The sequence below is a fragment of the Macadamia integrifolia genome, unplaced genomic scaffold (genome assembly GCF_013358625.1).
Source record: "Macadamia integrifolia cultivar HAES 741 unplaced genomic scaffold, SCU_Mint_v3 scaffold836, whole genome shotgun sequence".
In the NCBI taxonomy this organism is placed as follows: domain Eukaryota; kingdom Viridiplantae; phylum Streptophyta; class Magnoliopsida; order Proteales; family Proteaceae; genus Macadamia; species Macadamia integrifolia.
In genome coordinates, this window is record NW_024870553.1 from 123,895 (window position 1) to 151,016 (window position 27,122).

Below are 27,122 nucleotides of genomic sequence, written 5' to 3' on the forward strand. Positions count from 1 at the left end.
ATCATGCTCTGTCATGAGATAGTTTGCGGTTTCGACCATAAGTTATTCCACTACGGCTCTCCTCAAGATTGACATCCACAAAGCTTTTGACACCATTAGCTGGGATTTCATCTCTATTGTGCTTCTTCAAATGGCATTCCCTCCTTTTGTCCACTGGATTTGGATTTGCATCTCCTCCCCCCGCATCTCCGTTCTGGTGAATGAGAGCCCGGTCGGACACTTCCCATCGGGTCGTGGCATCCGCTAAGGATGTCCCCTCTCCCCCCTTCTTTTCTCTCTTTCCTTAGAAGTCCTTTCCCGCTCCATCCAATCTGCAACTGACCTCCACCTCATTTCTCCCATTCCCAAATGTAAATCTCTCCTCCTTTCTCATGTTGCATTTGCCGACAACATCATGATCATCTCCAAACCTAATTCCCTCTCTATCTCCACTATCATGTCCACCCTTTATTCCTTTGAATCCTTTTCGGGTCTTAGTATAAATCTCCTCAAGTCCAATATTTTCATTTCCGGCGTCGCCCTTAAGGTCCAAGCCTCCCTCTCTGACCTCTTTGGTATTCCTCTTGGTTCCTTCCCAGTGAAATACTTGGGTCTTCCCCTTATTACCTCTAGAATTTCGACCCATCATTATGCCCCCATACTAGACAATCTCAGGAAAAGGCTCCAGCTCTGGAAAGGCAAGCTTCTCTCTTTTGCTGGTCGCCTTACCTTAATCAGATCAGTCCTCCAATCCATGTAACTCTAATGGACTGGCACCTTTGTCCTTCCAGCTTCCATCATCAAATCCTATGAAAGACTCCTCTACTCCTTCCTCTAGAAAGGCTCTAATTCCTCTAAATTCCTATGACCCCTTAGTTGGGAAAAGGCTTGCCTTCCTAAAGAAGAAGGTAGTCTTGGGATTAGAAGAATCAAAACAATCAACTCTGCTGCTATTCTCAAGCTAATCTGGAAGGTTGTATCAAAGCACAAAAGCATATGGGTTGACTGGATCTACTCGGGTCTGCTCAAAGCCAACTCCCTCTAGACAGCCCCTTCCATTTCCGATGCCTCTGGATTTGGAGGAAGATTCTTGACCATAGAAATGTTGCTCTCCCATCTATCTCCTGGATCATTGGGAATGGTCATTCGATCTCTCTCTAGAATGACCCTTGGCACCCTTCAGGCATCCACTCTCACCTTATCTCCCCTAGAATCATCTACTCTTCTGGCCTTTCTTCTAATGCCACAGTCTCTTCCATCCTCTCCCCCTCCAGTTGGTCCCCCCCTCCCCTCCTCGACCTCTAGACTCTCCTCCCCTACCTCCCCCCGGGTCACAGAGGTAGGGAGGACAAATGCATTTGGCTCCCCTCCCCTACTAGAACCTTTTCTTCTGCCTCCGCTTGGCCCTTCATTCGTACCCCTTCCCAGTCAGTCCCTGGCACAAGGTTGTCTGGTTCAAAAGCCACATTCCTCGCCATAGCTTCACCCTATGGCAATGCCTAACCAATTACCTTCCCACCCAATCTTTTCTCCTTCATCGTCATATTCCAGTCAGCCCAATCTGCGGTCTCTGTCTGAATGGGAAACCCACCAAGGTAAATGCTGGGTTGGGAAATACAACTTTTCATTGGGGGTCCATCGATTTTTGGGCCCACAAGTTGTTCCAACAAACGGAAAAACAAGTTTGACTTGTTTCGTCAAACCCGTTTCTAGACACAAAAATAAGCATAAACTTCTATCGTCTGAATTTTCTGGGTGTTTATTCCAGTTATGTCCCTGGTTGTCTTTAGGTTATTATATCGATCAATGAAGTGGGAGTTATAACTCATGGTTGGGAGTTGTAACTCCCAACAGGTTACACACCCATCAGTTCTCTCTCTTTTTCCTTATTCTAATATTTACATGGTATCAAAGCAAGATCCTTAGCTGATGCTGCAACTTTCCTAAATATCTTGTTCCCCTCTCTTTTAAGACGTCAACCATTATTGGTTGATTCATCTCAGAGAATCCTTGAGATCACTATTGGTTTTGTTTGAAGGGGTGCAGCACCCTATGCCATAGTTTTTAATATGTTGCTAAGGCGTCGCCTTACCAGTGCCTTGACACTAATGCGGTCTAGAGATGGTAAGGCAGTGCTCTGCCTTATGTGAAGTGGCACCTTATGGGTTTTCCTTTTTTTTTAAACACATTTTAAAATTACTTGATGAAGATTCCAAATATAGATTTTTTATAGGTAGGTGTATGGTTTTGTTAACACTTGAGATGTATGGGATCAGCTTTACTCCACCAAAAATAACAAAAAAAAACAAAACAAAAACACGATTCACAAACAGGGTTTGGATTTTGTCAAGGGTTTTAAGAAAGGGCATTGAGAAGGAATCAAGGAACAAGGAAGAACCACTGATCCAGCCGACCATTTTGCTCTGGCAGCGGTGAGCTTCATTCTTCTTTGACAGGAGTAGAAATATAGGGGATGACCTTAGGGCTTAGGCACTCATTTTGGCATCATAGAGGTAAGTATAATAAATACTTGTATTTTTTGTCTTCTTTTCTTTATATTTATAATTTGGTTTCATAATTATGTATTTATATTATATGTTAATATGTTATGATGATTGATGATTGAATATTGAATATTGATGATTGATGATTGATAAAGATGAACTTAGTTTATTCACTTTAATGATTTGTTTTCTTGATGAATATCTTACATTGGTATGAATATGAACTTTTAATATTTATTTAACATACGAGTAATAGGATTCAACTAGGATTTGAGCCAAATAGATTGGTTTTATAAAAAAATTACACGGGAACGCTTTAGTCAATAAGGCAACGCTTTATCCCCGCCTTATCGCTAAGGCGCTCCGAAAGACCCTCAAACGCCTCTGTCGCCTTACCGCCTTAAAAACTATGCACTATGCTGTTTTTTTGGATTGTTTAGAGACTAGTTCATGTTACAAATTAAGAACTAGGTCTCTTCTTGATGTTTGTTGATTTATGAAGTAAAGAGTGAGGTTGGAGTTTCATATTCAGAGGTGGACAGCAAGTTTCAGGGTTTTGCAAGGGTTTTCTGACAAAATCGATTTTTGGACTATGTGCTTCTCTACTTTTGAAGAATGTCTGAACAACCGACGATTGTTATCAATGAGTTTGTTTCTTCGTCCTCTAATCGTATCACGAACAGGTTAGAAGGGATTACCAACTTTCAACAACGAAAAAAGATTGTTAAGTTGGTGTTAACTGGTTGTGATCAACAGGATCACTTGACAAAGACTAAACCAGCCGAAGACACATCATGGGAAATGACTGATGCAAGAATTTTGTGACAGGTGCTGAATTCTATGGATAATCAGATTATTGACTTGGTTACCCATATTGATACAGTAAAGGAGCTATCGGAATATATGAATGTTCTGTACTCCGAATAGAACAAACTTTCCTGTGTATATGATTTATCTCAAGATTCTATAGGGCTGATCGAAAGGGTCACTCTTTGACCCAATATTTTGCCAACTTTAAGAGGATGTATGAGGAAGTGAATTCCCTACTTCCTATTACTTCTGATGTGGAACAGATGCAAATTCAGCAAGAGCAGCTTGTTGTCATGGGTTTCTCGGATGGTCTCGGAAAGGAGTTTGATTCCATTCGCTATCAGATTCTGGGTGGTGACAAGGTAGCCACACTTTCAGACACTTTTTCATGAGTCCTACGAGTGTCTCATGAGAATCCACGCGATTCCACCCCTATTGATAATTCAGCCTTGGCTTCTTTTACACCTAATCGTGAGCCCAATAGTGGGACAGGTGGTGGTGCTGGTCATGGTCGTGTGGCTGGTTCTAATAAAAACCCCAACTGTGGACTCAAGGATTAAAGTATCGGTATCGTTTCCGTATCGGTTGGCCAAAATTAAGATACGTATCACAGGGTATCGTATCGTATCGAAGATACGCTAAGATACGCTAAAGATACACACGTAAATGGATAAGAAACATTTTTTTAAACACTTTTGCATAAAGAATTTGTTAAAAAAAGCTATTGATAACATGAATTATACATAAACACTAAATTAAGGGTATCACACTAAGAATTCAAGGTTTGTAGTTGTCCCATAAATGTAAAATCCTTGTTCCCAACCTTGATTTCCACTTTAGTTAGAGAGAAATATGGCTGGCAGCAACTTTGGAATAAAAACCCCTCAAAAAATCATGTTTTTTTTCTGAAAAATTACCCATCTTGGCCATTATACGACCGTAGCGCACTATATCGGTACATACCAATACTCACCGATACGTACCAATCGATACATACCGATACTCACCGATACATACCAAAACGTACATTTCACCTCGATTCTATTTTTTCCATAGAGTCATATTGGTCCATATCGTATCGTATCGATGTGTATCGGTGGTGTATTAATGCATATCAGTATGTATCGTAGGATATATATCGATACGAAAGGATTTTAAAAATTTCATATATCGTATTGATGTGTATCGTATCGGTCGGTTAAATTTAAGATACGTATCGGAGGGTGTCGGAGGGTCTCGTATCGGTATCGGAGATACTTTAAACCATGGTCTGTGATACTCAGAATAATTCAGAGACTTCTGGTTCGATGAAGACTTGAAACTATTGTGGTCGCCCAAGACACATCCAACGCTTTTGTTAGAAGCTTAATGGCAAACCATCTCAACAACAGTTTGCAAATTCTGCTACTACTAGTCTACTACTGATTCTGCTGTTACATCCTCTTCACAGTCTGAAGGTAAAACAGTGATGTCTGATGAGGAGTATGCACACTTTACATAGTTTCAGATTGCTCAGTCATCCCAACCATCTACTGCTACATTTGTTCAAACAGGTAATGCCACTGATGTCTTTCGATTACTTCCCGCCCCCTGGATCATTAATTAAGGTGCATCAGACCATATGACTGGGGTCTCAGGTATACTTTCTTATTTTCATACATCGTCTTCTAATGTCACCTTAGCTGACGGTTCCTTAGCCAAGGTTACTGGTATAGGGTTCGTGCCACTCATTCTTTGTCCTTATCTTTTGTTCTCTATTTACTTGGATTTACTTAATGACTCGTTCTGAGTTGTTTTCCATTTTCTGAGCATTTGGGTATGAGATTCAGAATCAGTTTAACACTATTTTGTGCATTCTTCATTGTGAAATGCCAAGGAATATTTTTTTGCTCCTACTTTTATGGTTCAACATGGCATTTTACATCAGTCTTCCAGTGCCGACAGCCCACAACAGAATGGTGTGGCTGAAAGGAGAATAGACACTTAATGGAGGTCACCCGACCTCGTCTTTTTAGATGAAAGTGCCGAAGCCTTTGGGTTGATGGTGTCTTAACAGCATGTTATCTTATTAACCGCAGGCCTTCCTTTGTCTTACATGGTGGGGTCCCCCATTTTCTATTATTTCATTTTGCATATTTCTTTGCTTTAACACATGTCTTTGGTAATGTTTGCTTTATTCGTGATCATCGTCCAGGTGTTTCCAAGTTGGATCCCTTTCCAAGTTGAATCCAAAAGCTCTTAAATGTATGTTTGTTGGCTATTCTAGAACCCAAAAGTGTTATCGTTGCAATTTTTTTTAGTTGTAGAAGTATTTTGTCACTACCGATATTATCTTATTAACAACATGCCTTCCTCTGTCTTACGTGGTGGGGTCCCCCATTTTCTATTATTTCATTTTGCACCTTTATTTGCTTTAACACATGTCTTTGGTAGTGTTTGCTTTATTCCTGATCATCATCCAGGTGTTTCCAAGTTGGATCCCTTTCCAAGTTGAATCCAAAAGCTCTTAAATGTATGTATGTTGGCTATTCTAGAACCCAAAAGTGTTATCATTGCTATTCTTTTGAGTTGCAGAAGTATTGTGTCACTACCAATATTTCCTTCTTTGAGTCCACTCCTTATTATGACCCTTCTTTTGTTGCTTCTGAGTTGGATGATGATATTCCTTTATATATTATTCAATATCTATTCCTCAGGTTTATCAGACACCTCCACCACCGCCTCGCCGCCAAGCCCTATTGTTGTGTCGGAGCATCACCCTCGGCAAAATTTGCCCCCTCCCCATTTCTTCTGCCTTGCCTCTTTCATCTGCTGGTCCTGAAATAGATCATTCTTCTTCCCCTGTCTCTTCTAATCTTGATGTACCTATTGCTTTGCGTAAGGGTGTTCGGGGTTGTACCCAACATCCTATATCTATCTTTGTGCCCTATTCTAGTTTGTCCCCTACTTTTCATGCTTATTTAACTACAGTTGAGAGTCACCCTATTCTTAAGTCCATAGCAGAGGCTCTGTCTCATCCTGGTTGGCAGGCTGCTATGATTGAGGAACTATTGGCGTTGGAGGAAAATCAGACATTGGACCTAGTTTTGTTGCCCTCAGGAAAATCAGCTATTGGTTGTCGCTAGATTTTTGTGGTGAAGGTGAATCCGGATGGTTCATTGGCCCTTTTGAAGGCTCGACTTGTTGCCAAAGGTTATGCCCAGGTATATGTGGTTGACTACTTAGATACTTTTTCCCCTGTAGCTAAGCTTAATCTGATCGAATTTTGATTCCTCTTTCTGCTACCCGTCATTGGCCCTTATTTCAATCGGATGTAAAGAATGCCTTCTTACATTATGATCTCCACGAAGAGGTATATATGGAGCAACCTCCTGGGTTTTTTGCTCAAGGGGAGTGTGGTATGGTGTGCAAGCTCAAGAAGTCTTTGTACGGGCTAAAACGGTTGCCTCGGGCATTGTTTGGTCGATTTACTAAGGTGGTCTTGGAGTTTGGGCTGACACAATGTGGTAGTAATCATTTGGTCTTTTTCCGGCATCTAGTTGCAGGACAGATATTTCTTCTTGTATATGTGGATGATATTGTTATTAAAAGAGATGATACATAAGGAATTGAGAAAAGCTGAAGGAACATTTACAACAGAAATTTCAGACCAAAGATTTGGGAAGGTTGAAATATTTCCTGGGTGTGGAAGTGGCTCAGTCAAGGAAAGGAATTTCATTGTCACTGTGAAAATGTCAATCATCTTCTTTCAGAGAAAAGGAATGTTGGGTTTTAGACCTTTAGATACTCCCATGGATCCCAACTTAAATCTTATAGCTGCTAATGGGTGATGTTTTTGGGGATCCTAAGAAGTATCGAAGGCTTGTTGGGAATCTAAATTATTTGGTTGTGACTCGACCAAATATTGCTTTTCCTGTTAGTGTCGTCAGTCAATTTTTGTCTACTTCTCGGGTGCCTCATTTGTACGTTGTTATGCATATTCTGCAGTACCCCAAGAAGTCTCCTGGACGTGGTCTACTTTATTAATGACCACGGACATGGGCGGGTTGAGGGTTTTTCAGATGCTGATTGGGTTGGGTCTCCTATTGATAAGAGGTCAACTACAAGTTATTGAAATTTGTTGGAGGGAACCTTATGTCAGGGAAGAGCAAGAACAGATAATTGTGGCTCAATCTAGAGCAGAGTCAAAAGATCAGGCTACAGCACATGTTACATGTGAACTGATGTTGGTGAAACAGTTATTGGCTGAACTTGGGTTTACAGATGATTCGCCTATGCAATTATGGTGTGATAATCAGGCTGTTGTTCATATTGCTTTGAATCCTATGTTTTATAAAAGAACGAAACACATCAAAGTAGATTGTCACTTTGTTCGAGAGAAGCTGCAACAGGGACTTATTTCTCCTAGTCATGTTCGTACATGAGATCAACTTGCTGAATTATTTACATAGTCTTTAGGGAGTGTTCGAGTGGATTATATTTGTAACAAATTGGGCATGATTAACATATATGCTCCAGCTTGAGGGGGAGTGTAAGTCAAGATCAATAGATCTCGGTATTAAAGCTAGCCTAGCGAGATGGGTGGGGGCAGCCTTGTCTCCCCTTTTTATTTCCTGGTTGTTTATTCCAGTTATGTCCCTGGTTGTCTTTAGGTTATTATATATACCAATGAAGCAGGAGTTATAACTCATAGTTGTAACTCCCAACAAGTTACACACGCATCAGTTCTTTTTCTCCTTCTTCTCTTTTACATTCTAATATTTACATATACTATTACTTATCGATTTGGGTGGTTTCAAAAGCCTGAAACCCTAATCGATTTTGTTTTGGGATTGGTTTTACTTCATTTGTTGCCGATTATTGTTGTAGCCACCTTAGTATTTGCTGCTATGGCTGATAACAAGTCTACCAACCCTACTACTACCACCACTACCACTATGCATTCTCCGGATTCAGCGAATGTGACTACCACTTCTATTCAGCTTAAGGGGAGTTCCAACTATTTACTATGGGCTCAGGCTATGAAAGCTTATAATATCATGCCATGAGATAAACTTAAGCACCTTACATCTGATCCTCCTTCTGCTACTGATGATAGCTACAATGAGTAGATGAAAGAGAATTGCCATTACTCTAATATGACTATGGAATAGCATGGAACCTAATATAGCTGCCAATGTTATGTCCCACACCACTGCCAAGGGTGTTTGGGACGATTCAAAAACTACGTATTCTCAGGAGAACAGAAACCATGTTTATGACCTGCATGAGAAGTTGTTTCAGCTCAAGCAATCAAATAAGTCTCTTCAAGACTACTACAGTGCTTTTAAAGGCTTATTGAGGAATCGAATGTGTTTCAGCCCCTTACCACTGATATAGATAAACTCAAGGCTTAACGCAACAAATTCTTTGTATCCAAGTTTCTTGTTGGTCTGAACTCTGATCTGAAGAATGTCAAGGGTCATATACTTGCTGGTGAGAGTATACCCACACTTGTTGATACCTCCTCTCGTCTTCTGCGAATTGCTTCTCTTGGGAAATCTGACACCTCCTCCAAAGATAGCGCTGCTTTTACTACTGATCGTGGTCGTGGTCACGGTCACGGTCACGGTCGTGGTTGTGGTCGTGGTCGTGGTCGTGGTCGTGGCACTTGGCGAGGTTGTGGTGGTGGTGGTCGAGGTATTGGAGATCGTGCCAATCGACATTGCAGTCATTGTGGGAAACCTAATCATACATTTGAGATTTGTTGGGCCAGAATGGGCAACCCAATGGCTAATCATGCAATGTCTGATGGTGGTAGTGATACAGTATCCACTAGTGATTCTACACCAGGACCCTTTCCTGGTGGAAGTTCCTCTAATACTCCATCGTGTGAGGATATTACGAAGGTTACAAAGTCTTGAGGCATCCAGTGGTACATCTTTCGGGCCTTCCTCTTCTGCTACTATAGCTAATGCAAGTACCCATGCTCTCTTTACTACTACTCCTCCCTGGATCATTGACTCTAAGGCCTCTGCCCATACGACTGGTAAGTCTTCCCTGTTTACATCCTTTACTGATAATTCTCATTCCTCATCTGTTATACTCGTTAATGGATCTTCAGCACCTATTTATGGTCATGGTACAGTTTCTCCAACCTCTTCTCTCAATCTTTCCCATGTGTTACATGTTCCTAAATTACCCTTAAGTCTTCTCTCTGTGAGTCAACTTACAAAATCCTTAAACTGTTATGTGACATTTTTCCCTACTCATTGTGTTTTTCAGGATCTTCACACAAAAAAGACGATTGGTGGAGGGTGTGAAAAGGATGGACTGTAATAACTCAATTGTGGTGCTCCCGCTTCCGTTGCTGCTCACTCTATTGGTGGTCTTACTCCCTTCCAGTAGCATGTCGTTTAGGTCATTTGGCTTTACCTAGGTTGAAGTTGTTATTTCCTACTTAAGTATGTGTCTAGGTTAGAGTGTGAAGCCTCTAAGTTAGGAAAGCACCATCGTGTGTCTTTTCTTTCTCGTCATACGGCTCATAATCCATCTTTATTTTCTTTAGTCCATTTGGACATATGGGGTCAATGTCGCGAACAAGCACGGTTTTATGTATATTGTTACTTTTGTGGACGTTCATTCCCATCTCACATGGTTGTACCTCTAGCAGGATCGTTCAGAGTTTTTGTCATTTTTCAAAACTTTTTATAATAAAATAAAGGCTCAATTTGGTAATCTATTAAAGTTTTTCGTTTTGACAATGCTTTGGAATTGTTTGAAATGAAATTTCTGACTTTTGCGTGGCCCATGGTTATGATTCACTAAACTAGTTGTTCCTACACTCCCCAGCAAAACAGAAAAACAGACACCCCCTCGAGGTTGCACCTGCTATCATATTCCATATGCATGTTCCAAAGCAATTTTGGTGTGATAGAGTATTAACTGCATGTTATTTGATTAATCGTATGCCATCCTCTATTCTTGACAATAAGCCCCCGTTTTCTGTTGTTCTTCCTGGCATGTCTCTTTTTAGTTTACCTCCTCGTGTTTTTTGGCGTGTTTGCTTCGGCCATAACCTACACTTATCTTTTGATCAGCTTTCCCCTAGGTCCACTAAGTGTATTTTCCTCAGTTATCCTCATACCCAGAAAGGGTATCTATGTTATGACCCGGTATGCCATCGGTATTTTGTGTGTGCTAATGTCGCCTTCTTTGAGTTCTTACTTCTCTCAATCAACTCCCTCTCCGGGGATGAGTGACACTATTACTGCTCCTCCTATTCCTGCTTTAGTCCCTTTCCCTGATACTCCTATTGTTCCTTCTACACCACCTCTACAGGTCTATTAATGCAAGAAGAAAAGAGTGCAACAGGATGCGGGGCAATTTCACCACCTCTAGCAGCTTCCTCTGGTGAAGCTCCACATCCTCCATCATCTTCCGACTTACGCATTGCGTAAAGTTATACATTCCTGCACTCATAAATCTATGGTTGTCTACCCAATAGATAGGTTCATTTCTCCGTCTCATCGTCCTTCTTTTGTTCATAATCTTGCCTTGTAATTGTCTGCCTCTACTATAACTAAGCATCACTCTAAGGCCCTTCATCTTCCTACTTGGAAGGCAACCGTGGATGTTAAAATGGATGCTTTTTTATCCCGTAACACCTGGACTTTGGTAGATTTGCCTCCTGGTAAGGACCTGGTCAAGTGTTGTTGGGTTAACATTTTATAGCAAACACCAACAAATACAAAAATAAACACAGATCCGCACTGCACAAAGATTTAACAAGGTTCACACACCAATGTGGTGTGCTACGTCCTCATGCGAAGAAGAAGATGTTTCACTATATATAAGAGAGATTACACCCAAACAACGGAGAGAAAACTCGCTCTGAAACCCTAGCTCGAAAAACCCCCCAAATTACAATGACTTGCTCAACAAGACAATAGAACATTATATACTCATCCAAGTCGTGGGTTGATCCATCGAGTCGTGGTTGATCCATCGAGTCGAACCGTACCCCTCTGCGTCCATCACAGATCTCAGAAAACTTCCCATTTGGGTCACCACCAAAATATGTCAAAGCGGGTCATTCTTCAAAACGGGTCAAGAATTCAAGACAAACTTAACATTACACTATTAAGTACCTTTCCGATGGATCAGTTGAGCGGCTCAAGACCTATCTGTTTGCCAAGGACTATAACCAGACTTATGGGGTTGACTATTTTGAGACTCTCCTGTCCTGACTGAATTCTGTTTGCCTGCTTATCTCTCTAGCTGTTAACTTTGATTGGCCACTGTTTCAGTTAAACATTAAGAATGCATTTTTGTATGGTGCTACAGTGATGTGGTGTGGCATCTCACAATCTATGGAGATCACTCCGTGTTTGTTCGCTGATGTGGTGATGCGGACACGGGATCCAAAACCAGATCACTTATGGGGCCACAAGATAGTATATAGCTCAAATTAAGGTTTGGGGGCAACTACGTAATATCCAAAGCTAAACAGGTCTTTAAAAGTAATCTAACAGCAAATTGGGTAATTCAGGAATTAAAAATTTAAAAGAATGGGCTAATCTGAAAATTAAAGAGTGGGGTAAATAGAATTAAAGTTCAGACACGGGGTTTTATGTAATTAGAAGCAATTGTCCTAACTTGTAAATTCCCAAAATTTGCCTTCCACGGCCTTCGACTTTACGATAGAAGTCTGAAACCAGCGACAACGAATATCCTTCAGTCAGCTCTAGCGTCTCAGCAGGAACTCCAAATCACAAGAGAAATTCAGGGGCAACTTGTATTCCCCAACTTGATCAAACCCAACAAAATAGTTGGACTTGAGAGCTAAGGATACAAGCAACCAAATTCTGCAAGTTGTATGTGGCGGTAGAACCCAGATCTGAATCTGGTTTCAAATCTACCAGTAGGAGGACCTTTTGGCGATGATAACCCAGGGTTAAGGTTGCCAAGGAAGGAGAACCTTCGACCAAAACCTCAGCCCAAAAAGATCAACCCAGAGGGAGTTCGATCAACCTCACTAGGGCTGTAACTTCCACCCAGAAACGGGGGTGGTGAGATGAAAAACAGAAAATATGACGAAGAAGGGAAAAAGGGAAGATCAGGGAAGGAGAGGGAGAAAAGCACGCATGGCACTCATGGTTTCAAGCCAAACTTCAATCAATTCCACTTCTTCAAAATCCAACTAAATCTTTGGGTACAAAAAGATATATAAAGACTAAAAGTAAATCTACTTTCCTATTTTGAAGCTGCAACAAAAGAAGAACCTACTCTAAAATAAAATTAAGATCTATCTCCAATAATGGAAGTAAATATTGATTCTAACCCATCTAGCAACTAAATCGTTGGGTACAAATAGATATTTGAAGACTAAAAGTAAATCTACTTTCCTATTTTGAAGCTGCAACAAAAGAAGAACCTACTCTAAAATAGAATTAAGATCTATCTCCAATAATGGAAGTAAATATTGATTCTAACCCATCTAACTTGACCGAGACCCAACTCTAACATAAAAGAAATAAATTAAAAACAAAATTATAAAAATTAACTCCAAGTAATCCCATGCCCAACTGTATCAACTCTCCTAGTCTTAAAAGAACTCGACACCGTCGAGTTAGGCCATCCTCGCAAGATACCCTTGTAAATTGCTCGTGGATGAGGTGACACAAATCTTGAAGCAGATGACGAGAACGTAACACCAAGAGGAGGGAGAGTAGGCTAATGTGTCACTAGAGTAGGAGACTATCGCCAACGTGTCATGTCTGATAACGAGTGTGGCACCATTAAGTACCTACAACCTCCTTGCTTCACCTTGATAGTGTTCCATACACCATCCCTAGAAGAATGTCGTAGTGCGCCAGTGAGGTGACTAAGCAAGGCACATGGTATTGTAACGGCCCAAACTAAAGATGTACTCAAACAACTACAGTGGCCTCTTCTCAAGTTGTGGGTCCAAAACCTTACACACGAATCTTTTTGAGGAGTTGCTTCTGTGGAAGGTTATGTGCTCGAACAAATTCAGCAGAGATGAAGTTTTCTTCTGCCCTGATATCAACTATTGTATAAACATCAGTAGGATCAGAACCGTGCAGGAAATTACCCTTTTGTCTAAAGAGTGGAGCTTTATCAACTAGTTTGTTGAAGAATGATGTGAGACTAGCAGAATGAGCTTCGAGTTCATCATCATAATCAAGAGAACCGGCATCTTCATCGAGAGGATAAGGAAATAAGTCAAGATCAACATTCTTCTGTGTCGGTTGCTTATCGGCTCCATTCACATAATGAGTCTTATTAGGGCATTTGTTGGTGTAGTGAGCCTTCTCGCCACAATTATGGCATTTGATGTTCTTCATCCAATCACTATCTTTGTTGAGTTCTGGCCTCTTGTCTTCCACTCCACGAGATTTATTCTTTTCCTCCACACGTAGTGAAGGTTTAGGAACTGAAGGAGTCTTAATCATACTCTTCCAATAGTGGGACTTTTCTTTAATTGTCTTGGCATGAGCTGCTGCTACATCGACGAAACTAAAATCGGTGTTAGCAAATTCTAGCCGGATCTCATTACTTAGCCCGTTGATATACCTCATAACCCATTGTTGGTCTGTTTCTTGAAATCAGCACCTTAAAGATAGCTTGTGGAACTCGAGTTTGTAGGTATCCACATCTTTTGCCTTGTTCAAAAAATTGAGTAATATATGAAACATCACCTTCTCATAATTAGGAGGAACAAATTTCCCAATTGGTAATAGGTCCATGTCTCCAGACAAACCTTGCATGCAATACATCATCCCACCATGAACATCCGTATCCAATAAACTTGGTGAGAATGAGTTCACACTTCTCGTTCAGAAGGGAATTACAAGCAAAAATCCTCTCAACTTTGGTAAGCCAATCAAGAAATTATGCAGGTGCCTTTTCACCACTGAACTCTGGAACCTCAACTTTGATGCTATAATCTCTATTAGAAAATTGTCGAGTAACATTTTGGGGTATAACTAGATCACACTGTTGCCTATGAGGTGTATCTTCAATCCGTAGAGCATGAAACTGAGGAGGTGGTGCAGATAGTCCTTCGTCAGCACATTTTTGAACTTCTCCATAAATGCAAGAATCTTATGAGAGCACCTTGAGTCTCATCCATAAACTTGTAACATTTTGCTTCATTCCTGTCAAGCCTAGCATCACTATTTTGTTGATTCTCACGCAATATCCATTGACCCTCTGCTAACTCATGATACAATTTTGTAACTCGGTATTTGTGACATGACCTGCCATGGTTAGGAAATTACAGAAATTTGCTCTGATACCACTTGATGCAAATCCAAGTTCCAAAACCAGAAATAGATTGCTTATGAGCCCACAAAATTGATATATAGCTCAAATTAAGGGTTTAGGGGCAAATCCGTAATATCCAAAGCTAAACAGGTCTTTAAAAGAAAGCTAATAGCAAATTGGGTAGTTCTGAAATCAAAAATATAAAAGAATGGGCTAATTTGGAAATAAAAAAATAGTGGGTGGGCAGGGCTTCTGCAAAAGCCTCCCCCCTCTTCCCGATCAAGATAGATGGGAAGGAGATGGACATAACCAGCCTCTTTATTTATGGGGTAAATAGAATTAAAGTTCAGACATGAGGGATTTTATGTAATTAGGAACAATTGTCCTAACTTGTAAATTCCTGAAATCTGCCCTCTTCGAATTTATGATAGAAGTATGAAACTAGCGACAATGAATATCCTTCAGTCAGATCTAGCATCTCAATAGGGACTCCAAATCATAAGAGAAATTAAGGCAACTTGTATTCCCCAACTCTATCTGTCATGACCCAAACCCAGATACAGGTAAGGGTACAACCCTCGTGGGCATTGATCAAATGATCCAAAAAATTCACCAAAATCAGGCATATGAGAACTCGTAAAAATTCAAAAGTCAACAAAATAAAACAATTAATCATATATAAAATATCCCAAATAATACCTACTAGTGGCAATCTAAGGTGCGTTCCCAAAATTTAAATTTAAAAAAAAAAAAAAAGACACTCTATCAAAGTTTACATGAAACAGCATCCTACTACAATCGTCTACTAAAGTAAAATAAACTAATAGAAAGCTTCAAGTCGCCTTTGAACATGCTGCATCTCGTACCACCAATCTACTCCTCTGAAATGTCATATTTAATGGAGTGAGCTCACAACCTAATACGATAGAATATAATAAGGGAACAGCACAGAAACAATAAACATACAATGATTAAAAATGATTACTTTTACTTTTCAAAATTATATTTCTATTTAAACATAACCATTTGCAAAAATCTCATTTTCACACTTAGTCGGCATTGGGAGAAGTGAGTAGCTACCATTCCGGGTTATGAGAGGCAAACTCGGCCCCCACAAATCACACAGATGTCACCCCACTATGACTAAATATACACCACTATGCACAGTGGTATAAATCTCGCGGCTCAACGGGACACCCCTGATCCGGTACAGAGTAGTCCACTTGCCCTCTCACACTTTCACAGGTTCACATTCTCACGAAACCACATTTTTGTCACAATAATTAAAAAAATAAATAAATAAATAAATAACACTAATCAAATTTTTACAAAGAATGCTTAAAACAACCTCCACGTTGACTCAAAATCCCTTTCAGCATAATTTAATATCTAGCACATAACACAAACCACATATGTATATAACTCAATCCCTACATATAAGTGATCATAACCTCAATCATAAGGTTACAACATTCAACAGGCCATTATAGTCATCTCATGCAGACATAAGTTAAACATAACACACGTTGTGGTGTACACTTACTACAATCTACTTACTTCTGTTTGCAAAAGTGTTATCTCCGCTTTGAGTCCCAAGTGTCCAGAACGTCCCAATCTGAAATTAGTAATACCCTATATTAATTACTATCCCGCCTAAGATTTGGGTCCCATAATGGGTCTCAGTAAAGAATAAAGGTCTTAAATTGATCTGGGTCCCAAGAAAATATCTGATTAGTTTAATTTGGGTCGTCAAAAGAATATTAGATTTGGTCCCTATGTAAAGAATCTTAGACTTTTGATATGAGTCTGATATTGGGTTCCAGAAAGAATATTAGATTTGGGTCACATGGGTCTCAAGTAAAGGGTGTTTATACGATTTGGGTCCCATATTGAGTCCCAAGAAATACCCTAACCCTAAAACAAAACCCTAAGAACAATCAGGGTCCCATAAAAAAAAAAACCCTAAATATTGGGTCACAAGTCTAACTGAATATTTGATTTGGGTCCTTTCTTTCTTTCCTTCTTTCTTCCTTTCTTTCTTTTATACCCACACTCCCCTTTCTCCTATTCCCCTCGATCTCAATCTCTCCTCCCTCACATCTCTCTCTTTTCCTCTTATCTCTTTTTCTCTCTCTCTCCTACGGTCCCACGGTTCTCTATTCCCTACACTCCCACGTTTCTATCTAAATGGGGTGGGTCCACAACAATTTAGAAGAAAATAATCTTTTAAAAATAAAAGAAAAAGAATTCAACTAAATAAAACCCCCTTACTTACTACTAACAAGATTTGAACCTAGGACCTCTAGATAGTCAAGGTACTAACCACTAGGCTAACTCATTAAGTCATTATATAAAGCCTAACTTAAATATTTAAGCAAGCTTAGGAAAAAACATAAAAGAGATATCTATTCTAAGGTTCCAAAATTCGGGGCATTACACTATCAAACCCAACCAATAGTTGGACTCGAGAGCTAAGGATCAAAGCAACCAAATCCTGCAAGTTGTATGTGGCGGTAAAACCCAGCTCTGAATCTGGTTTTGAATATCTCAGTAGGAGGACCTTTTGGAGATGATAACCTAGGGTTAAGGTCACCCAAGGAAGGAGAACCTTCGACCAAAACCTCAGCCCAAACAGATCAATCAAACTCAATGGGGCTGTAACTTCCGCCCAGAAACAGGGGTGTAGAGAAAAAACCCAGAAAATAATGAGGAAGAAGGGGAAAAGGGAAGATCAAGGAAGGGGAGGGAGAAAAGCAAGCATGGCACTCATGCTTTCAAGCAAACTTCAATCACTTCCACTTCTTCAAAATCCAACTAAATCATTGGGTACAAATAGATATTTAAAGACTAAAAGTAAATCTACTTTCCTACTTTGAAGCTACAACAAAAGAACCTACTCTAAAATAGAATTAAGATCTAACTCTAATAATGGAAGTAAATATTGATTCTAACCCATCTAACTTGACCGAACCCCACTCTAAAATAAAGGAAATAAATAAAAAACCAAATTACAAAAATTAACCCCAAGTAATACCACGCCCAAGTGCATCATGTGGTGGTAAGCTGGTTGTCTTGGCTGTCTATGTGGATGATAGTATCATTTCTGGTGATGATGTAGCTGGTATTGCAGAGGTGAAAACCTATTTACAGCAGCATTTTCAGACCAAGGATCTAGGTGATCTCCACTATTTTTTGATATTAAGGTGTGAGAAGCAAGAAAGGTATCAGTTTATCCCAAAGGAAGTATATACTAGATCTCTTATCTAATACTGGGATGCTTGCATCCAATCCGGTGGATGTTCCGATGGCTCCTCATCAGAAGTTTGGTGTTAACAATGGTGATCCCCTCACAGATGTTAATCAGTACAAGAGCTTGATAGGGAAGCCGATATATTTTACGATTACCAAGCCTGATATTTCTTTTGTCGTTAGAGTTCACAGCCAGTTCATACACCCTCCTCAGAAAGCTCACTGGGATGTTGTTGTTTAGATCCTTTGTTACTTGACAGGTGCCCCTGGTAAAGGATTGATTTATCATCCTAATAAGCATATGGAGTTAGTTGCCTATTTCGATGTTGATTAGGCTGGTTCAGCCAGTGATTGTCGTTCTACTATAGGGTATTGTACATTTGTTGGCGGTAATCCGGTTACTTGACGGAGCAAGAAACATACGATAATTGCCAGGTCAAGTGCTGAAGCAAAGTATAGATCCATGGCTCACACTACTGCCGAGCTAATGTGGCTTAGATCTCTTCTTCTTCAGGGTTTTCCTGTGCCTACTCCTATGAAGATGCATTGTGACAACCATAGTTATTAAGGCGTCACCTAATTGACGCCTTGGCGTTAATACGTTTTTTATGGGGATAAGGCGTAAATCGCCTTAGTGTCAATGCGTTGTCTTAATTTATTGTTATTTTTCTATTTTATATTCCATTTTCTATGATTGCTAATGTAACACCCTAATCTGATATTTATACCCCTACTTGTGGACAGGCAAGAAGAAAGAGCAAAGGAAGCCAATGCTGGCATGGTTGGCAATTATAGAGTGCCAAGAAGGCAGAAGTGATCCCATCTGCTCCTGTTCAGCCTACCAATATCACAGGGAACTCGTTAGGAGGTGTGGACAAAGAGGTATATTTAATTATAAGACTTAGGAAAAAAAAAGGGGGGGTGTAACACGAGGACTTCCCAAGGGTCACCCATCCTAGTACTACTCTCACCCAAGCACGCTTAACTACGAAGTTTTGATGCGATCTGGTGCATTAATGCTGGTATGATTGCACCCAAACCGGTAGGTCCAAAACCGGCTTGCCTAGCAGAATGCATTTTTCAAGTTTCTACACTGTGGGGCCCACCCCTCTCCTGTGCAAATCCCTATTATACCCCTATGGCAAGAGACTTAATTGAGGCAGGAAAAACATATTTATATTAATAAATAAATGGGAGGAAATGAATTTATAAATTTAATCACATAGTAGTTAAACTAGGTATTATATATATAGATAAATGGAAATAAATGAGGGGCCAGCTAACAGACCCTTAGGTCTGTTGGGCTCCCTATATAAGGTCTATTAGGGCTTAAAATCACTCCTCACAATCGTAAGCTACTGTTATAACCGTAAAGGAAAGATGAAGGAGAAAAGGAGAAGAAGAAGAAAGGAGAAAGAAAGCAGGGAAGAAGAAGAAATAGAGAGGGAGTTGTTGTTTCTTAGACAGCTACTGGACACATCAGTGAATAGGTAAGAATTCTACCTTATCAGTAGTATAGATTTTGTGAAAACTTAATAGGGTTAGCAGCTAGGGTTAGGGTCTACACCAACTGGAGGCAGCCAGGGAATCCCTGGGCAGGGTATTGCTATCCAATAGGGAAAACCCCAACCCAAGAGAGGTTTTAGGAACCCAATTGGTTAAGGATTTATCCCTGTGAAGCCTAGGATATAGAATCTTCAATACCCAAGTGAAATTCTATATAATCAAAGTTAGATTAAGGTCAATTAAATGGGGAAAAATCTGCTAGAACCTATTGGCAGAATTTTACTCAAAATTTAGAACTTGAAATCATTCTTACCTGGGGTAAGCAAGTTCCATTACTGTAAACCTATTAATCAGACCTTAATTAGGTGATTAAATCTAGGGGGAAATGGGTTCAAATTTCAAATTAACTTAATTCATATTAAATTCTGAACTTTTATAAGAATTAGGGACTAGAATTGGTAAGAAATATGTCACTGTAAACCCTAAAGCATAGGGTTTCTATAATTTCAGTGGAATTTTGGGCAATTGAGACTGAATTAAGGCTGCTGCCAATTCAATAGCAATATGTCAATTAGGGACTAAATTCTAGTAAATTGAGTGCAGAATTTTAAACCCTACAGTGGAGATTATTATTTTTTTTTTTTTAATCAGATGACCTTATGAATTAGGGAAATTTTCCCTGGAAATTTCTGTTGGAAATCAATTAAGGGCTGAATTAATTAGGTTAGGTTTGTACTTATAAATATTTCATCTCAATTGTTGGCCAAGACATGAGAAATACCCTAATTCTGTATATTTCTTTAAATTCCTAAACTATTCCTGCAGAATTTGACTATAACAGTTTTGGTGTAATTAATTGGAACCCAGAATTGGGTCAACTTAGCAATTAACATCTTCCTTACTGATTTAAGGCAAGTAGTGACCGATTCAGAATGAATAATTGATGCAATTTGGGCATTACAGCAACCATAGTACAGAGTATGGCAAAGGCAGAATCGGATTCTACAGAATAAAAGGGGAACCGGCAGGTCCGACCAGCCAGCCGGTTTCTGCCTAGGTAACTTGTCGATTTGGGTTCCAGAGGTTGGTTCTACTATATAAAGGGTCAGCAGGTCTTGGATCCTATTTATGTAACAGTATACATAGTATTTGACGGAGCTGGAACCCCAGGAAGGAAAATACAGTGTCTGAACTCTTAAAACCCTAAGTGGACTACTAAGGTGACCTAGAACATTCTACTTAAGTGTGGGACCCACTAGGGTTTTCCCCACAAGCAACCCCAGTAATAAAGAGAGTGTGGGGAACTTGGACTGTGCAGTGAAGAACAATCATAGGTCCAATTAAATTGGGAATTGGGATAATACACATAGGCAAAGTGGAGTAGAATTATAGGATTTATGTTTTATAAATAATGATTCGGAATATCTTGTGAAATAGGATAATGAGTTGCAGTGAGAGCACCTAACTGAACCAAAGAATTCAATTTTCTGGAAGTTAGACACCAAGGTGAAAGGGTGTTTGTTTTATTTTATGGATTGTTTCTATACTTTTGTGTTTATGCCTGCTCATGTGGAGTGTGATGGTTACTGTGTTATGGATTTATTTTATATAAAATTATATATTTCACATGTTGCATGATTTTACCGACTTGATGTGATCGAAGTTTTACGGATGTGTAGTATGATAGTTATGTGGGTGATGATTGTAATATTGATGGTCTGAGGTACGGTGTGGCCAAGGTTCTTTCCGGTACCGTGGGCTCAGAAGTCAGTGTTACAGTTGTGACCACGGATATGTGATTGGATGTTACGGATGCTATGGATGCATGTAGATGCATATGGTTAGGATCACATCCCAGTGCTACAACCCCTTGTCTGTAGGGAGATAGGTACGGACTAATCCTGACATATGTGGCTGCCTGATCAGCAATACACTTCCGTGGCACAATGTACTGTACCCAAAGACAAATAGCAGCGAGGTACAACGTACTGTACACTTGACTGCCCAGGGTTACTAACCTAGGGCTTAGCTGGGGGACCGAGGTTCTTTCCGGGACTTGCTGACTCCTACCTGCAACGAGCTTGTATTCCTGAGGCCCAACGTATAGGGTAGGGAATGCCACCTACGTTGCGTAGCACTATACCTCTGATTTCAAACTTAGTAATGGACTAGGAAGTAGTGTAATGTTAAATGACATAATGAGCATCATATAAGGTGCGAAACATGCATTGCACCATTTGTATTGTGTTTACTTGCTTGCCCCCACCTCCTCACTGAGCATGACGTGCTCACCCCCTCTATTGACCCCTTATAGATGTTGAGACCAATATTTTGCCGACTTCCTACTCTGATCATGAGACAGTGGCCATAAATGACTTGGCCAATCCTCAAAAAGATGAAATCGACCAGGGACCCGACTGTGAATGTGAGATTGTGCCTATGGAGGTCAGTTCTTTTGAGTAGATAGACTGCTAGACATTTACTTTTTGTGTATATATATATATATATGCTTCTGTTGAAGAATACTCTCTGATGTACAAAGCACTCTAATGTATACAATCTATTACTGAGATATTGTAAACTGTGTAAACATTCTCTTTTGTAAGGTATATAACTCTCACCTGGATAATTGTAAATATATCTTATCACTTAGTTGGCACTGGAGCATATGTAAAATATCTTATTGTTGGACTGTGCATGTATATATAAACTCTGATCTTTAGTAGTGCACTTGTGGTGTTATGATCTGCCCTAGTCTAGATCTTGTGGAAACAAGCTGACTGGATACAGTGAGGTGTCCAGTGCTGTATGTCTTGGCCTATTGGAGGCAGGGTGTGATAGCTAATAGCTTGTGTGAAAAACTCTTATACATTGCATCACACTGAATCACATAAAAGGCATAATAATCATATCCCTCAACTCTCGTTTTCACGCCTTAGCTTTGGGGTGAAAATGAAACCCTCGACTCTAGGCCCTGCTCTTGCTCCCTCTCCCGCTCCAACTCTAGCAATTCCACTCTGGCGACCATAAACCTGGCTCTGGTGACGCACTACGCCTCAGATCTTATCCTGGTAAGTTCTCTTCTTCTCCTCGGTTGCAATTTTTTTTCTTTATTCTTTTTCTTTTCACCCTCGACTCTTGCTCCAGCCTCCAGCCTTTAGCCTCTAGCAACTCAGGCTCCTACTCCAGCTTCAGCTCCAACGACAGCGACTTCGACTCTGACTCCTGCGATGACGAACCTGACTCCAATGGACTGCAACAGATTTTGTCACGGTAAGTTCTCTTCTTCTCCTCTATTGTGATGGTTTTTCATTGTTCTTCTCCTCCGACCTCGACTCCTCTGTCAAGTTTTTTTTTTTCCTATTCTTCTTGTTACCTCGACTCCTCTGTTGCAGTATTTTGTTTTCCCTCTTCTTCTTGACCAATGGTACCCTTATTGCCTTTTTTTTCCTTCTTCTTTTTTAACAGCAGCACCTTGATTGCAATTTCCCCCCTTCTTCTTCTTGACCAGCGGCACCTTGATGCAGCTCTAATTCTGCTGTTTACTTTCCTGTCAGAACAAGGGCTCTCCTGATATTCAAAATCCTGCCATCAGAATTTCTTCAAATTTTGCAGGACTGTTCTATCATCAGAATAGAGCACTTGACCTTATTTTTTGGGCAATCCAAGTTTTCATTATTGAGTTATAGAATTTCTCTTCAACTGTGCCTCTTGAACTAATCTACTACTAGATTTTCCTGATTTGGGTTTCAACTACATTAGCCATTAGGAGCTAATCTCCACTTTGCTTTGCACTTCTGCTTCCACGTTGATTCTTCGATATTCTTAGTTCTTCATTCTTATTACATGATATGTGAAAATGTGTGAATTCTTCTATATATTGATTGAGATTGCTATTTCAATAATGGGCTGTTAAATTTATATGTTTGTGTATTGTACTCCCTCTAATGGGCTGTTAATTTATATGTTTATGTAGCTTACTACCTTTAATGGACTGTTAATTTATATGTTTGTGTTACCAAAAAAAAAAATGTAAATGTTTGTGTAACTTTTTTAGTGTTTTGTTAAATGGAGAGTATTATATGTTTGTGACTCTGTGTAGTTGGATACATGAAACAATAAACACTACTAGAACCCTTTTATGCCCGCCCTATCGTCAAAGCACTTCGGAAGACCCTCAAACGCCCCGGTCGCCTTTCCGCCTTAATAACTATGGTGACAACCAAGCTGCAATATATATTGCTAGCGATCGGGTTTACCATGAACGGACCAAACACATTGAGGTGGACTATCATTTTGTTCGAGATGCTGTATTGAAGAAGCTGGTTGAGACTCCATTTGTTTCGTCCTCAGATCAGCTAGCAGATATATTATTACCAAGGCATTGTTTGCTCCTATTTTTCGTCATTGTTATACCAAGTTGAGCATGGGTGATCTATATGCTCCAGCTTGAGAGAGAGTGTTAAAGCTTTAGGGGCAATCTTCACCTTGTCAAGCTTAGCTTATTATTATTAGTTTATTTTCACTTATTGTAATAAGTAGGTTAGGGGTATTTTAGTCCCCTAGCTTATCCCTCTTTTTGGACATATATTTATATATATATATATATAGATATATATGGGTGTGTGTGTGTTTGTGTGTGTGTGTGTGTGGAGTAGCCTGCGATAGGTAACAATACACCATCGCAGGCTTCCTCCAACATGAGTTCCGTAGTCTCTCTCTCTCTCTCTCTCTCTCTCTGTTTTCTCTTGGTTTGATTACTTAGATTCTGGTTTGTAACAATATGCAAGGGCCTTTTTACACGAATTACAGTTGAGAAAAACTGGCAATCAGATTATCCTAATAATTTGATAGGTTCGCCTAAAACCTAAATGAAGAACTCGATCAGAAGTTCTCCCTGATCAGATTATTCCAATTCTGCCCTTATTTCTTAAGTTGAATTTCGTTCTCTGAATAGTGCATCGATTACTGGTTTTAGTAATCTTTTCTTGCTGAGATTTACAGTATATGTTCAGAATTGATTGGTCTTCATATTCCTGTTATCTGAGTTTCAATCAGATCGGTAAAATTATTGCTATACCTTTGGCCTAGTGCTGGTAGGACCAACTCATATTCAAATATCCAACCCTTGGATAGATTTAAGCAATTGATATATACCTTGTTTACTGAATTTGATTGGATTTTGGTGGTCAGCTGATCATCTGATTTTTTTATATTAATTATTCTCCTAATCTGAATTTTTATTCTCTGAGAAAAGGTCCTATTTTGGTATTGTTTCAAGTATTAATTAACAGTACTACATTAGAAATAGCCTAAAATATGAGCAGAAGCTACAAATACAAGATTAGTCAAAATTATTTTAGTGTAAATTTATGGTGTTAATTGATTCAGCCTTATGTTTAGAATTTAGTAAATTCACGTACTAGAATGACTAGGGATTTAGGTCCAGAATTCATTCCAAGTCCATGTCCTGTATTTCATCATTTGATAGAAAGTCAAATGATGAATTTTATATCTAGTTATACTGGCCTATGGCCAAAACAATGAATTGATTATTGAAATTTTCTTCCTGCTACAGTGGGTTCAGTGCTATTCTGAGTGGATTTCTCAGGGCTTCCCTTTGTGGATTACAATTTACAAAGCGGTTTCAGTTGGATTCCTGTCCCAATTATGCTTCATATTCTTTTATCTTACTTATTTCTAAACAACACGTCAGTATCACTAATTTTCTTCAACCTTGGTTCTCCTGTTTTCAGCCTATTTTCTAGTTTCTTTGCAAGTAACAGCTCTCTCTCAAATTTGCATAGGTTAATCTCAAGTTTCACATAATAGTTTCTATTGATATCTTCTCAGGAATTCTGGTCAGTAATCTTGAATAGTAGTGATACAATCTGGGCTACCACACATCTGCTCTGATTTCGTAGTCTCATTAAGAGAACCACTACGCACCCCTCAAATCTCAATTGATCTCAGAAACCTATGATCTGTTGAGAGCTATTAATATCCTTATAATAGAGTATTCGACCAGAGTTACAGGCCTCTCAGATTATCCTATTCTCAGCGTTACAAGATCTCTATCGCCCTGTTCTGGTGATCTTGAGTCTTCTTCTAGACAATTCCGGCTCTGGCTGGGGACTGGTCATCTCATTAAAATGCAGCAAACAACAATCTATAGATGCAATGAACTGTAACCTACCACTAACCAGGCTACTAAAAGAATTTGAAAAACTTTCCATGTGGAAAAACCCTTAAAGAGAGAACTTTCACCTCTTGGAATCAGCTCTTAAGATGAAAGGGCTTGTTCTGAAGATTAGGTGTGGTCCTTTTCTCTTATTTTGGACAATAAAATTCAGTCGAATCCATATAACTTTAAACTACATAACTTGAGATCACAAACTGTGTCGTAAGCACAAGAAGGTAAATTTATCAAATACAATGACATCGACTCAAGGGCAATTCATTGCATGAACACATCAGGTCATATGGTCCAAAGAAAAGGTGTTATTAATTCTTAGTAGACGAAAGTGAAAAAAAAACTCATATTCATGGATAATTGAATACGATCAAAGATGCATAAAGAGAAAATAAAGAGAAAACAGTGGTACCTGAATGAGAGCATTAAGGATTGAAGCCACCATGTGAAAGGAATACGGGGATTTTCAAAAGCAAAGAATTAGGGATTTAGATGCAAAAAATGAGGGCATTCGAATCGCGCTAAGCGCTAACCTCTGCCACCGCGGGAAAGTAGCAGTAGAAGTAGTAGTAGTGTAGGTTTCTCTCGAGTTCAATTGGGGAGCTTTCGACTTTCGGTATCCTTTCAAATAGCTTTGGGGGCAACCAGACTCCCAACTTTCGATATCCACCTCGAAGTTCCAACCCCGCTCTCCAAATAGAAAGGACGTATACCAGTGCAAAAGGCTCTGCCACTATGCCGTCTGAAGGGAAGCCGGGAGGGTCATAATCTAGGCACGCAACCCCGCTCCAAATAATGAAGAAAAATTCTTTAACCCTTTTTTTTTTTTTTTTAATTGGTTGAGGTTGTAGAGGAGAACCTTAGCTTTAGTTGCTAGCCAGGGTGCAAGAGGTGATGATGATACAGGCTCAGATAAATGGGTTAGTCCCGATCGTGCCACCTATCCGGTCCAAAGTGGACAAACATGTCAGTAGTAGCCTGACTCAGCAACTCTACTAAAAGACCCTCGACTATCGAGCGATTGGCCAAACACTAGCGTAAGGAAGGAGGCGCAAAAGTTCCATCGTGCGGTAAACCAAACAGCTCAACAAGTTCAATGACATTAAGGCTACTACCGAACGGTTGGTCCAAAACAACGTCAGTCAAGCGGCAAGCAGGGTGCAACCGTCGCTTGATTATAGGTGCAAAAAGTTTGGCAATTGAACCAAGGAACCCGGATCGCTCAACACAAGAGTCCTTCGGGGTTCCCATACCCATATACACTTTAGTGGACCCTCTTGTCCCAACACATGACTCATAATCAGAGAACTGACGTGCCCTACCTTGAAAAGGACTCTCAAGGGGATATTAGATTTTCCCAACAAAGAATGGTATCTCACCCTATCTTATGGGATTCGGTCAGTTATGCGAAGCTCCCATAATTGGATCGTCTCCCTTATTCACTTTCCTATTCCAACTCTTGCCATATTCGGACTCCTATCAGCATTAGGAAGCTACCAAAGCAGGACTCTCACCCGATAGCTACCTTCTTCAGCTATAAATACCCAGGAAAACCCTTTTTCCAAAGGATCGAACTTTTTCCATTCTAATTGGAATTATCTGTTCACAAA

General features: G+C 39.8%; 1 protein-coding gene and 1 pseudogene across 3 annotated transcripts in view; both read right to left on the reverse strand.

Moving 5' to 3' along the window:
• LOC122070140 (cyclin-T1-3-like) overlaps nt 1-26,328 on the reverse strand; it is a 74,418-nt gene extending 48,090 nt beyond the window's left edge. For 2 of the 3 annotated variants that reach the window (XM_042634248.1, XM_042634247.1), the window contains exon 1: nt 25,925-26,328. The gene's annotated coding sequence lies outside the window, so the exon portion shown is untranslated. Of the gene's footprint in view, nt 1-16,121; nt 16,180-25,924 lie in introns of all 3 variants that reach the window. The other variant, XM_042634249.1, reaches the window with a different exon arrangement.
• On the reverse strand, nt 18,732-18,849 carry LOC122070146 (annotated as a pseudogene).
• Nucleotides 26,329-27,122: the final 794 nt, after the last annotated feature.